Raw genomic sequence first — 10,460 nt, 5'->3', positions numbered from 1 at the left:
ATCCTAGCATTCCTATTTAGTAGTTGTCTGGATAACAAAATGTTGTTGTTTTTGTACAAAGCAAAATTGAAATCAACTCATTATATAGTTAACTCACATAGAATCAGATATTTAAGGACCCTAACTTTGCAAAAAAGATTGATATATAAATGTAATATTTATTAGCTTAAAATATATAACTTATTTAATGAAAATGCATACTTATAAGAAATAAGAGTATAGAAGTGTATTAAAGGAAGAGCAATAATCACTTTCTTGAGTCACCTTACCCACTTCACCATTTCCACTTCCCATAGGTAATACTGCTAACCATACCTTAGGTATATTGTGAGAAATTTTTTATTCACAAGAAAATTCAGTGTGTGTATACATTTAGGTATGCATGCGTGTGTGTATGTGTATATATATATATGTATATCTATATACATATATATATATATATATATACCCACACTTGCCTTGAAAAAACATATATTCATTTTCACATATATATGTAAATATATATTGAAGAACATAAAAATCATATATGTATACTTATTTTTAATTTCTATATTTTGTTGTACCCTATAGTTATACCATAATTGGTTTTATTATTTCAATAGGTAGGGACTTAGACAGACTCAATTTTGCAGTATTATAAATAACTCTGCAATGAACATCTTGGCATGAATATCTGTGGTAATTGTGTTAGTCCATCTGTAAAGTGGTTAAAATGGAATCTATTTATTAGATGTTATGCACTTATATACACTGCCAAGCTGCCTTCCAAAAGGACTGACTCAATTTATATTCTTGTCATTTTCAACACCCTTACAGTTTTCTCTGCTTCCATTCTTCAATTTACCATTTGATACACTTTATTTATTTTTTCTTATTTATTTTTTTGACAGAGAGAGAGAGAGAGAGAGAGAGATCACAGGTAGGCAGAGAGTCAGGCAGAGAAAGAGGGGGAAGCAGGCTCCCCGCCAAGAAAAGAGCCCAATGGGGGCTCAATCCCAGGACCCTGAGATCGGGACCCAAACCAAAGGCAGAGGTTTAACCCACTGAGCCACCCAGGGGCCCCCGGGGTCCCCTTTTAAACATAGATTTGTCACTTCTATGCTGACAATTTCCCAATCCCTTTTTACTGTATGTGCTGGGGCTGCCCACAGAATGTCACAGACTGGGTGGCTTAGAAAATAGACATTTGGGGTGCCTGGGTGGCTCAGTGGGTTAAGCCTCTGCCTTCAGCTCAGGTCATGATCCCAGGGTCCTGGGATCAAGCCCTGCATTGGGCTCTCTGCTCAGCAGGGAGTCTGCTTCCCCCTCTCTCTCTCTGCCTGCCTCTCTAACTACTTGTGATCTCTGTCTGGCAAATAAATAAATAAAATCTTAAAAAAAAAGAAAATAGACATTTATTTTCTTAAAGTTTTGGAGGCTGGAAATCCAAGATCAAGGTTCTGAGAGTGTTGGTTTCTGGTGAAACCTTTCTTCCTGGTTTGCTGCAGGCCACCTTTTCATTGTGCTTTAATGAACTTTCCTCAGTGGGTGCATGAGAGATCTTTGCTGATCTTTCCTCTTTCTAAAAATCATATCAGATTAAAGCCCACCCTTATGGTCTCATTGAAACTTAATGACCTTCTCGACCTCCAGTTACAAAATAAAAAAGTCATGGGGATTTAATGTATAGCATGGTGACTATAATTAAAAATATTCTATTACATATATGAAAGTTGCTAAGAGACTAGATCTTAAAAGTTCTCACTAAAAGAAAAAATTTTAACTATGTGTGGTGATGGATGTTAACTAAGCCTGTGGCGGCTATCATTCCACAACATATACATATAGCAAATCATTATATTGTACAACTAAAACTAATACAATATGTGGGGATTCATAGTGCCTGGATAGATAAGATTTAAGTAAAATATGTCTCCCAAGGTGAGATCAATTGAAAAGCAAAGGAGGAGTGCCTGGAATGCTGGGTTTCCTTTAAAGTTTTTGAGTTGAAATTAGCCAGATCCTTACTGTAGCTCAACGCTCTCACCAAGGGAGTAAATGTTTAACTTAGATGAGAAACACTCTCACCTTATGGTCATGTATTCATCATATCCTTAGCCTGCATACCAGTCATGAACACTGTTTCCTTCAATCATGCATTGTACCATATGTTTACGTCTTGATTATTAAAACCTAACATTCCTTTCTATTTTTCTGCTCTTACTTGATGTATTCATAAGACTTGCAATAAACGCAGAGACTAAATCAGGCTCGGGACCTTTCACCACTAGAGCAACTGGTCCTATCGCCCTCTCCTTTCTCTTATTTAGGTGTCTGGGATAATTTTTTGATTCACTGTCTCAGGGTTTGCTGGCCAAACCCAGCAACAATATTATATCTATTAAATCTCAATAGAAAAATTAATTAAAAAAATTAAAATCCAACTATCCTGGGGCTGCCATACTGTGAAGAAGCCTAAGCCACAAGAAAGGACCACGTGCATGGATGGAACTAGAGGGTATTATGCAAAGAGAAATAAGTCAGTCAGAGGAAGACAAATACCATATGATTTCATTCACCTGTGAAATTAAGACACAAATCGGAAGAATATAGAGGAAGGAAGGAAAAATACAGTAGGATGAAAATTGAGAGGGAGGCAAACCATAAGAGATGCTGAACTCTAGGAAACAAACAGGATTGCAGGAGGGAAGGGAAAGGATAATTGGGTGATGGGCATCAAGGAAGACACTTCATGTAATGAACACTGGGTGTAATATACAACTGATATACAACTAAAACCTGCCTCTGAAACTAACTGAAGAAAAAAAAGGAAGAAGAGGAGGAAGAAGAAGACAACGAAGGAAGGACCACACATAGTCATTCCAGTTACGGGTTCCAGGTAAGTCTAGCCTTCAAGTATCCCCAGCCCAGGTATCAGACATGTGAGTGAAGAAATCTATAGATAATTCTGGACCACTGCCATTAACCATAACTATAACCATAGTTTCCCCTGCTATGTGAGACTTTCTGCTGATACCACAGACATTAGAATCAGAGTTAAGCCATCTTTCCTGTATCCTGTCAAAATTCCTGATCCAGAGAATCTATAATGATAATAAAACAGTTATCCTTTTATGCCACAAAATTTTGGGATGGTTTGTTACACTCCAATAAATAACTAGAATTCTTTGAATATAGTTTTATTTTTTAACTTAGATTATTTTGGATCCCTGAAAATGATTATTAGTTAAGCTAGTGATAGAAAATATAAAAGTAGAAGGAAGAAAAAATAGTTTAAGAGAAAAAAGTAGAAAAAAAAAAGAGAGAGAGAAAAAAGTAGAAAGAGGGACTTCCAGGTATGGGAGCATGAGGAAATGAACAATCCTTCTCAGTAAATAAGCAAGTATATACTTCCACTTCAAGGAAAATGAAGTAGATGTGTTTTTCCATATTTCTGTCAGTAAGTACAACTAAAAACTCTGGACATTTACATACATAAATACGTGCATGCGTGTGTGTGTGTGTGTGTGTGTGTGTGTGTGTGTGTGTTTTCTAATAATTATAATATATATAAAGCCCAGTTGAAAAAACAAGTCATCTAACTTTTAGTCCAGTGTGCTACCACCAATCTTTAAGCATTTGACTTTGCATATTTAAGTATCAAGGCTATGGCTACATGATCTAAGGGTTTCTGGTCCTATTTTGATAAATGAGTTACCAAAATATAACTTCCAAGTTTTACTTCACATTTGATTAGGACTTTTTGATTTCTTACTCTTTTTACCTTTATCAAGGTGTGGGTTCCTAAAGGGACACAATGGCAGAGGAATACTACTAACTGAAATGCACTGGGAGGGATTATTCAAAAGGTGATAAAGGGGGATGATATAAATTCAGCAAAATTAAAGTAACATAAGGTTTCAACATTAAATGGATATTTTTCATATCTTTGAAATGTTATAATAAATACCTTTTTTCCCTCTTCTCCCCTTTTCCCCTCCACTTTTTTCCTCCCTTCCCATCTCCTCTTTATTTTTGTATTAGTTAATGTAAACTATTTCATGTGAATTTCATATTGCCATTTGCTGAATGCTTCCTCTACACTGGAAATTGACACGTTATTTTATTTAAGCTAACCTTACAACTCGTTAAGTTTGGAACTTAAAAATTCCTAAAGGGTGTGTGTGTGTGTGCTTGGACATTAAGACCTCGACACTGTGCCATATGCACTATAGCCACTATTTCATTTAGTCTTTGTAGTAAGCCCATGAGGTAGTTATTGTCATAATCTATTTTGGAGGAAACTAAACCTGTCAATGGATGAATAAGCTGTCTGAGGCTGACTCCTGCAGTGAATGACATAACTGGAAATACAGTTTCTGTTCTCCTTGATTTCACATTTCTAGTTCTTAACTACTGTAATTCTCTCCTGCATTTCACTAAAGAAAGGTTTAACATTTTAGTCATCCTAATTTGAAAGTCACATAGTAAGTAACTGACAGAGCTAGCTAGAACTTCTGATTAGTAATGAAAATTTTATTTCTTTAAAACATGGTATATCAATTCCTTAACTACCAAGAAGTCACTGTAAAATTAAAATGTGTGCTGTATACTTTTTACCATCAGAGGTGTACAGTCTGATTGTTAACACTGGCAGATACAAATGATTTCACAGATTACAGGAGTGAATTCCTAAGTAATTGCATTTTAGTCATTGCTCCCATGGACTTTTGATTATAACTTGCCATTCCCTTTTACTGCCATAGTGTGTGGCTGATAAGATCATGTAGAGAATTCTTGATAAAGTAGTGCCAGGAGGTTGCTCTGTCTCAGTCTTACCTATTACTTATTCATTTCTATATCTTATTCTATTTAATTATATAAAATAACTTATTTGAGGAATAGAATGAACTATAAAGACAAATTTAAGATCAAAATTATGTTTTAGTTATACTCAGGGGAAGATTAAATCTTAAATAAAGAATGGATAATCCAGAAATAATATTTTTTGAATTGTACCCTTAATCCATCTTGGTATTGAGTAATCAAACAAACTTTTCTAGGACTTATTAGTTATTTCAAAAATAATTTATGAAGTGCCAGTTGAGATACACCAGTGAATAAAAAATGTAAACCAGTGAGTAAAAGAACAAAGAGGGCAGATTCCTAACCTCATGGAATTCTTATCCTAAAATATTTGATGAGTGATAATAACTAGAAAAAAGAAAATTAATTAGTGAGTTAGAAATGAGAAGTATAAATAAAAAGAACAAATAATAAGTGGTACATAATGGGGTGGAAGGCAAAGCAAATACTATGGCAGAAAAATAACCACAATTTCTATACATAACACATTTCATGGATCACCTGGAAGCAAGCTCTTATCACAGAGCCTGTGGAACTTGAGGAATTCTTTAGGCCAGTATCAAACATGACTGCTATTTCACTGATAAAGAGAACCCTAGATTTTGGCTAAAGATTGGAAATAAAGTACCTGTGAAGAGGAACTATAGGAATATAAAAGCCTGAGTAATAATAAAAGATGGTTTCTGTTAGGTGCTCATTATTGAGCACTGTGCAAAATTTTGTGCATTATTTAAAAAAAAATGTTTAAAACAATGCTAACAACATAGGCAGGTATTACGTCCATTTTTCAGGGGAGTAAAAGGGGGCTAAGGAAGACAGTGACCTACCCAGGGTCAGAAATTTAGTATGTAGAAGAGGAAAGTTTTCTCACCCATAACTGCTGACATGAAGTTTTTAATCACTACCGCTCATCTAGACAGGTATGTATCTTTATACCCCAGATCTCTAGAAGACTCAAGTAAAGCAAAAATTATTCAGATCCCCATCCAATTATATCAGCCTGAAGCAAATGTGGTAATATGTGTTCTAACAGGAAAAATGTAGAAAAGTTTAGGGAGGGCCTTTTTTTTTTTTTTTAGTTTTATTTTTTATAAACATATAATATATTTTTATCCCCAGGGGTACAGGTCTGTGAATCGCCAGGTTTACACACTTCACAGCACTCACCATAGCACACACCCTCCCTAATGTCCATAATCCCACCCCCCCAACTCCCCTCCCCCCATTAACCCTCAGTTTGTTTTGTGAGATTAAGAGTCACTTATGGTTTGTCTCCCTCCCAATCCCATCTTGTTTCATTTACTCTTCTCCTACCCCCTTAACCCCCCATGTTGCATCTCCTCTCCCTCATATCAGGGAGATCATATGATAGTTGTCTTTCTCCGATTGACTTATTTCGCTAAGCATGATACCCTCTAGTTCCATCCACGTCGTCGCAAATGGCAAGATTTCATTTCTTTTGATGGCTGCATAGTATTCCATTGTGTATATATACCACATCTTCTTTATCCATTCGTCTGTTGATGGACATCTAGGTTCTTTCCATACTTTGGCTATTGTAGACATTACTGCTATAAACATTCCGGTGCACGTACCCCTTCGGATCACTACGTTTGTATCTTTAGGGTAAATACCCAGCAGTGCAATTGCTGGGTCATAGGGTAGTTCTATTTTCAACATTTTGAGGAACCTCCATGCTGTTTTCCAGAGTGGCTGCACCAGCTTGCATTCCCACCAACAGTGTAGGAGGGTTCCCCTTTCTCCGCATCCTCGCCAGCATCTGTCATTTCCTGACTTGTTAATTTTAGCCATTCTGACTGGTGTGAAGTGATATCTCATTGTGGTTTTGATTTGTATTTCCCTGATGCCGAGTGATATGGAGCACTTTTTCATGTGTCTGTTGGCCATCTGGATGTCTTCTTTGCAGAAATGTCTGTTCATGTCCTCTGCCCATTTCTTGATTGGATTATTTGTTCTTTGGTTGTTGAGTTTGCTAAGTTCTTTATAGATTTTGGACACTAGCCCTTTATCTGATATGTCATTTGCAAATATCTTCTCCCATTCTGTCAGTTGTCTTTTGGTTTTGTTAACTGTTTCCTTTGCTGTGCAAAAACTTTTGATCTTGATAAAATCCCAATAGTTCATTTTTGCCCTTGCTTCCCTTGCCTTTGGCGATGTTCCTAGGAAGATGTTGCTGCGGCTGAGGTCGAAGAGGTTGCTGCCTGTGTTCTCCTCAAGGATTTTGATGGATTCCTTTCTCACATTGAGATCCTTCATCCATTTTGAGTCTATTTTCATGTGTGGTGTAAGGAAATGGTCCAGTTTCATTTTTCTGCATGTGGCTGTCCAATTTTCCCAACACCATTTATTGAAGAGGCTGTCTTTTTTCCATTGGACATTCTTTCCTGCTTTGTCGAAGATTAGTTGACCATAGAGTTGAGGGTCTATTTCTGGGCTCTCTGTTCTGTTCCATTGATCTATGTGTCTGTTTTTTTGCCAGTACCATGCTGTCTTGATGATGACAGCTTTGTAATAGAGCTTGAAGTCCGGAATTGTGATGCCACCAACTTTGGCTTTCTTTTTCAATATTGCTTTGGCTATTTGAGGTCTTTTCTGGTTCCATATAAATTTTAGGATTATTTGTTCCATTTCTTTGAAAAAAATGGATGGTACTTTGATAGGAATTGCATTAAATGTGTAGATTGTTTTAGGTAGCATAGACATTTTCACAATATTTATTCTTCTAGGGAGGGCCTTTTGTCTTGAATCTTCCAGAATGTGGTGATGGCAGTGGGGAGTTACTAAAGCAGTAACAGGACCAATTTGGCAGTGGGGAAGAAATTGTAATGGGTCCTCTCTCTCTGAGTACTTTAGGTTGTTTTATTTTTTCTTGTTTTCTGAATCAGTGAAGAATAACTAAGTTTGGAGGGGTTTCGTTTGTTTGTTTGTTTGTTTTTACTTGAATAGTTTATGCCCATGTGGACATTTAATTATATAACTTGTGTACAACCGAAGGTGAGTTGTCTGTTTTTTCTTTCTCTCAATAGTTCTTCCTGGTAATTCCTTTAGTGTAACAGTACTTCAAATATATACAAAGCAGGAGTCTGACTTAGCAATCAGAATGAATATAAAATTCAAAGCTGCTAGCATAAGAAAAAAATGGTAATTCGTATCAAATACAAGGATGTATTTGTTGGAGGATAAGGTCTCCCCTTGATGTATTCATGTTCCTAGATTAGAGTGTACATGTGAGAAGATTTCTCACTAAATTTTCAGGTTAAAATTTGGTGTACTTGAAAGTTTGGTGGTATATACAGGTGCTTAGGCAAACATCTGGATACAGACAAGTCGTCTCACTTTGCTTCTCAATAAAACTCCATTTGTGGAAAAAATGAAATACTGTGTTTAGGTATAATTTCTCAAAATAAGATTATTAGTGCATGAAAATATTTAATAATGAAGGAACATTCTTAGAAGTCAAAACTGTACCTACTCCTTCCTTCCTTCTTTCCCTTCTTTCTTTCTTTCTTTCTTTCTTTCTTTCTTTCTTTCTTTTTAAAGATTTTATTTGTGTGCTAGAGAGAGCATGAGAGCACAAGCAGGGGGGGCAGCAGTGAGAGGGAGAAGCAGGCTCCTCAATGAGCAAGGAGTCCAATGTGGGACTTGATCCCAGGACCCTGGGATCATAACCTGAGCCAAAGGGAGACGCTTAACCAACCAGGTCTCCCTCCACTTTTTTTTTCAGGCACTGAAACAGTATGGTAGTGCAATTAAATAGAAGGATTAATCTCTATAACTTGGCATAAAACATTTTTCATTTTTCATAAAACATTTTCAAGAACATTTATTTGTTCTCACAACTTATTTTTTATAATCCATGTGTGTCATAGTCTAACATTTTTAAAAACATACCTGTTCATCTTTATGGATTTAACTGTAGTTCTTTGGCTCAAAATTTTGTTCAGGAATTTATATTTTGCTAAATTAAGTGATATTCTAATATTTCATAAATATATTTATAGGACAATCTTAAGATTTATATCAGGATGTATAATGGAGTTAGAGAGGTGCTTTTATTTTTTGTTTACCCCGTCTGAATTTTATATTTAAGAATATGTATTTACTATATAATATGAATGCTTAATTAAAAGTAAAAGGCTTTTACTTTTACAAGTAACTTTTACAAAGTTACAGAAAATGTGATTGACCTGCATTTCTATTTCATTCTATGCAAAAGATTATCATTACCTTGGCTGCTAAGAGTTCCTTAACAAGCAGGGTATATTTAAGATGTTTGTTATTATTAGCAACACATCTGCTGCTGAAGATTCTACTGGCTGAGAAAGGAAAGCTTTCTCAACACCTTTGGCAATGACAGAAGCACGCTGTTCTTTATTCTCTTGGTCCTCCATGTCTAGAACATATGCTTTGAGCTGTGTTTCTATAAATATGGTGAGTTGTGCTGGTGTCTTAAAAACTCACATTATGTAAAAAGAATTTAATCTGGATTTGGATTTTTTTGTGGGGGAGGTGTTTAAATATCAAAAATCTCAAACTCACCTTTCCATCTTCCCATTCCAGCTCATTCTCTCTACAAATTTGAATAGTCCTTCAACTCCATCAAGAATTAAAATCCATTAATCCTAGAATACTTTCACTTTTTTCCAAAAACATTTCCCTCCTTTCCAGGATAAATTGTGTGCATTTATTTTATACAACAAATACATATCCCTGCAGTCATCTTCACTCCTTTACACCTCTATTTGCAAAGCCAGTTCAGTTTAAAAACATGTTCTGTACCTCCGTCTTCTGGACCAGCTGGATATAGCTGGAGAATATTTTATAATCATACTGACTTTCTTATAGTAAAATTGAGTATGTCATGCCAATTCTTCCTGTTTGTGCATTCACGATCTGTTCTCTTAGATGGCACTATCTTACCTCCATTATGTACTATTATGCAACCCTATAAAACCTTCTAGGACTCTTGCTCTAGGAATAAGTAGTAGATATGAAAAATACTTGTTGATGAATGAATTTATACGGTGACCATATTGAACTCATTTTGATTTTTCAGTTACCTTTTTCACACTGAATTACACAGAAAGGAAAAAAAAAATTGGGAATATATGTTCTTCCCCCCCCCCCTTTTTTTAAAGGGTTTTAAACTTTTTTTCCCCTTCTATTTAAATTTACAATTATCTTCTTGGGATTTAATTCAGTCTGGCTCCTTATTCTATTGTTTTGTTTTGTTTAATGTTTGTAACTCAACCAAAATTTCTAATTTTGCTTTCCTACTTTTCTTCAAGATAAAACAATGTTATCTCAGTGTAAATAGCAAAATGGTCCCCCAAAAAATAATATGTACTATTTGGATGTAGGCAAAATTTTCTTTTACATTTGTGCTTGATATACCATAATGTGCCACAGAGTTTGAGAATGTCTTTGTAATCTCTCACTTATAGATACAGTAAAATTAAATTATTATTCATCTAATTTTATTCAGCACTGAGATGTACTGGTTTCAGGCATGGTTGCTGTAAGGGGTGAAACTAACTAGAGGAGAAAAGAACTCAGAGTCACCTAATGTCATTTTCAAACTTAAAAGGAAATTT

The sequence above is a fragment of the Enhydra lutris genome, unplaced genomic scaffold, assembly GCF_002288905.1.
Source record: "Enhydra lutris kenyoni isolate GAN:26980312 unplaced genomic scaffold, ASM228890v2 scaffoldscaffold7, whole genome shotgun sequence".
Classification (NCBI taxonomy): Eukaryota; Metazoa; Chordata; class Mammalia; order Carnivora; family Mustelidae; genus Enhydra; species Enhydra lutris.
This window is presented reverse-complemented; position numbering follows the sequence as displayed.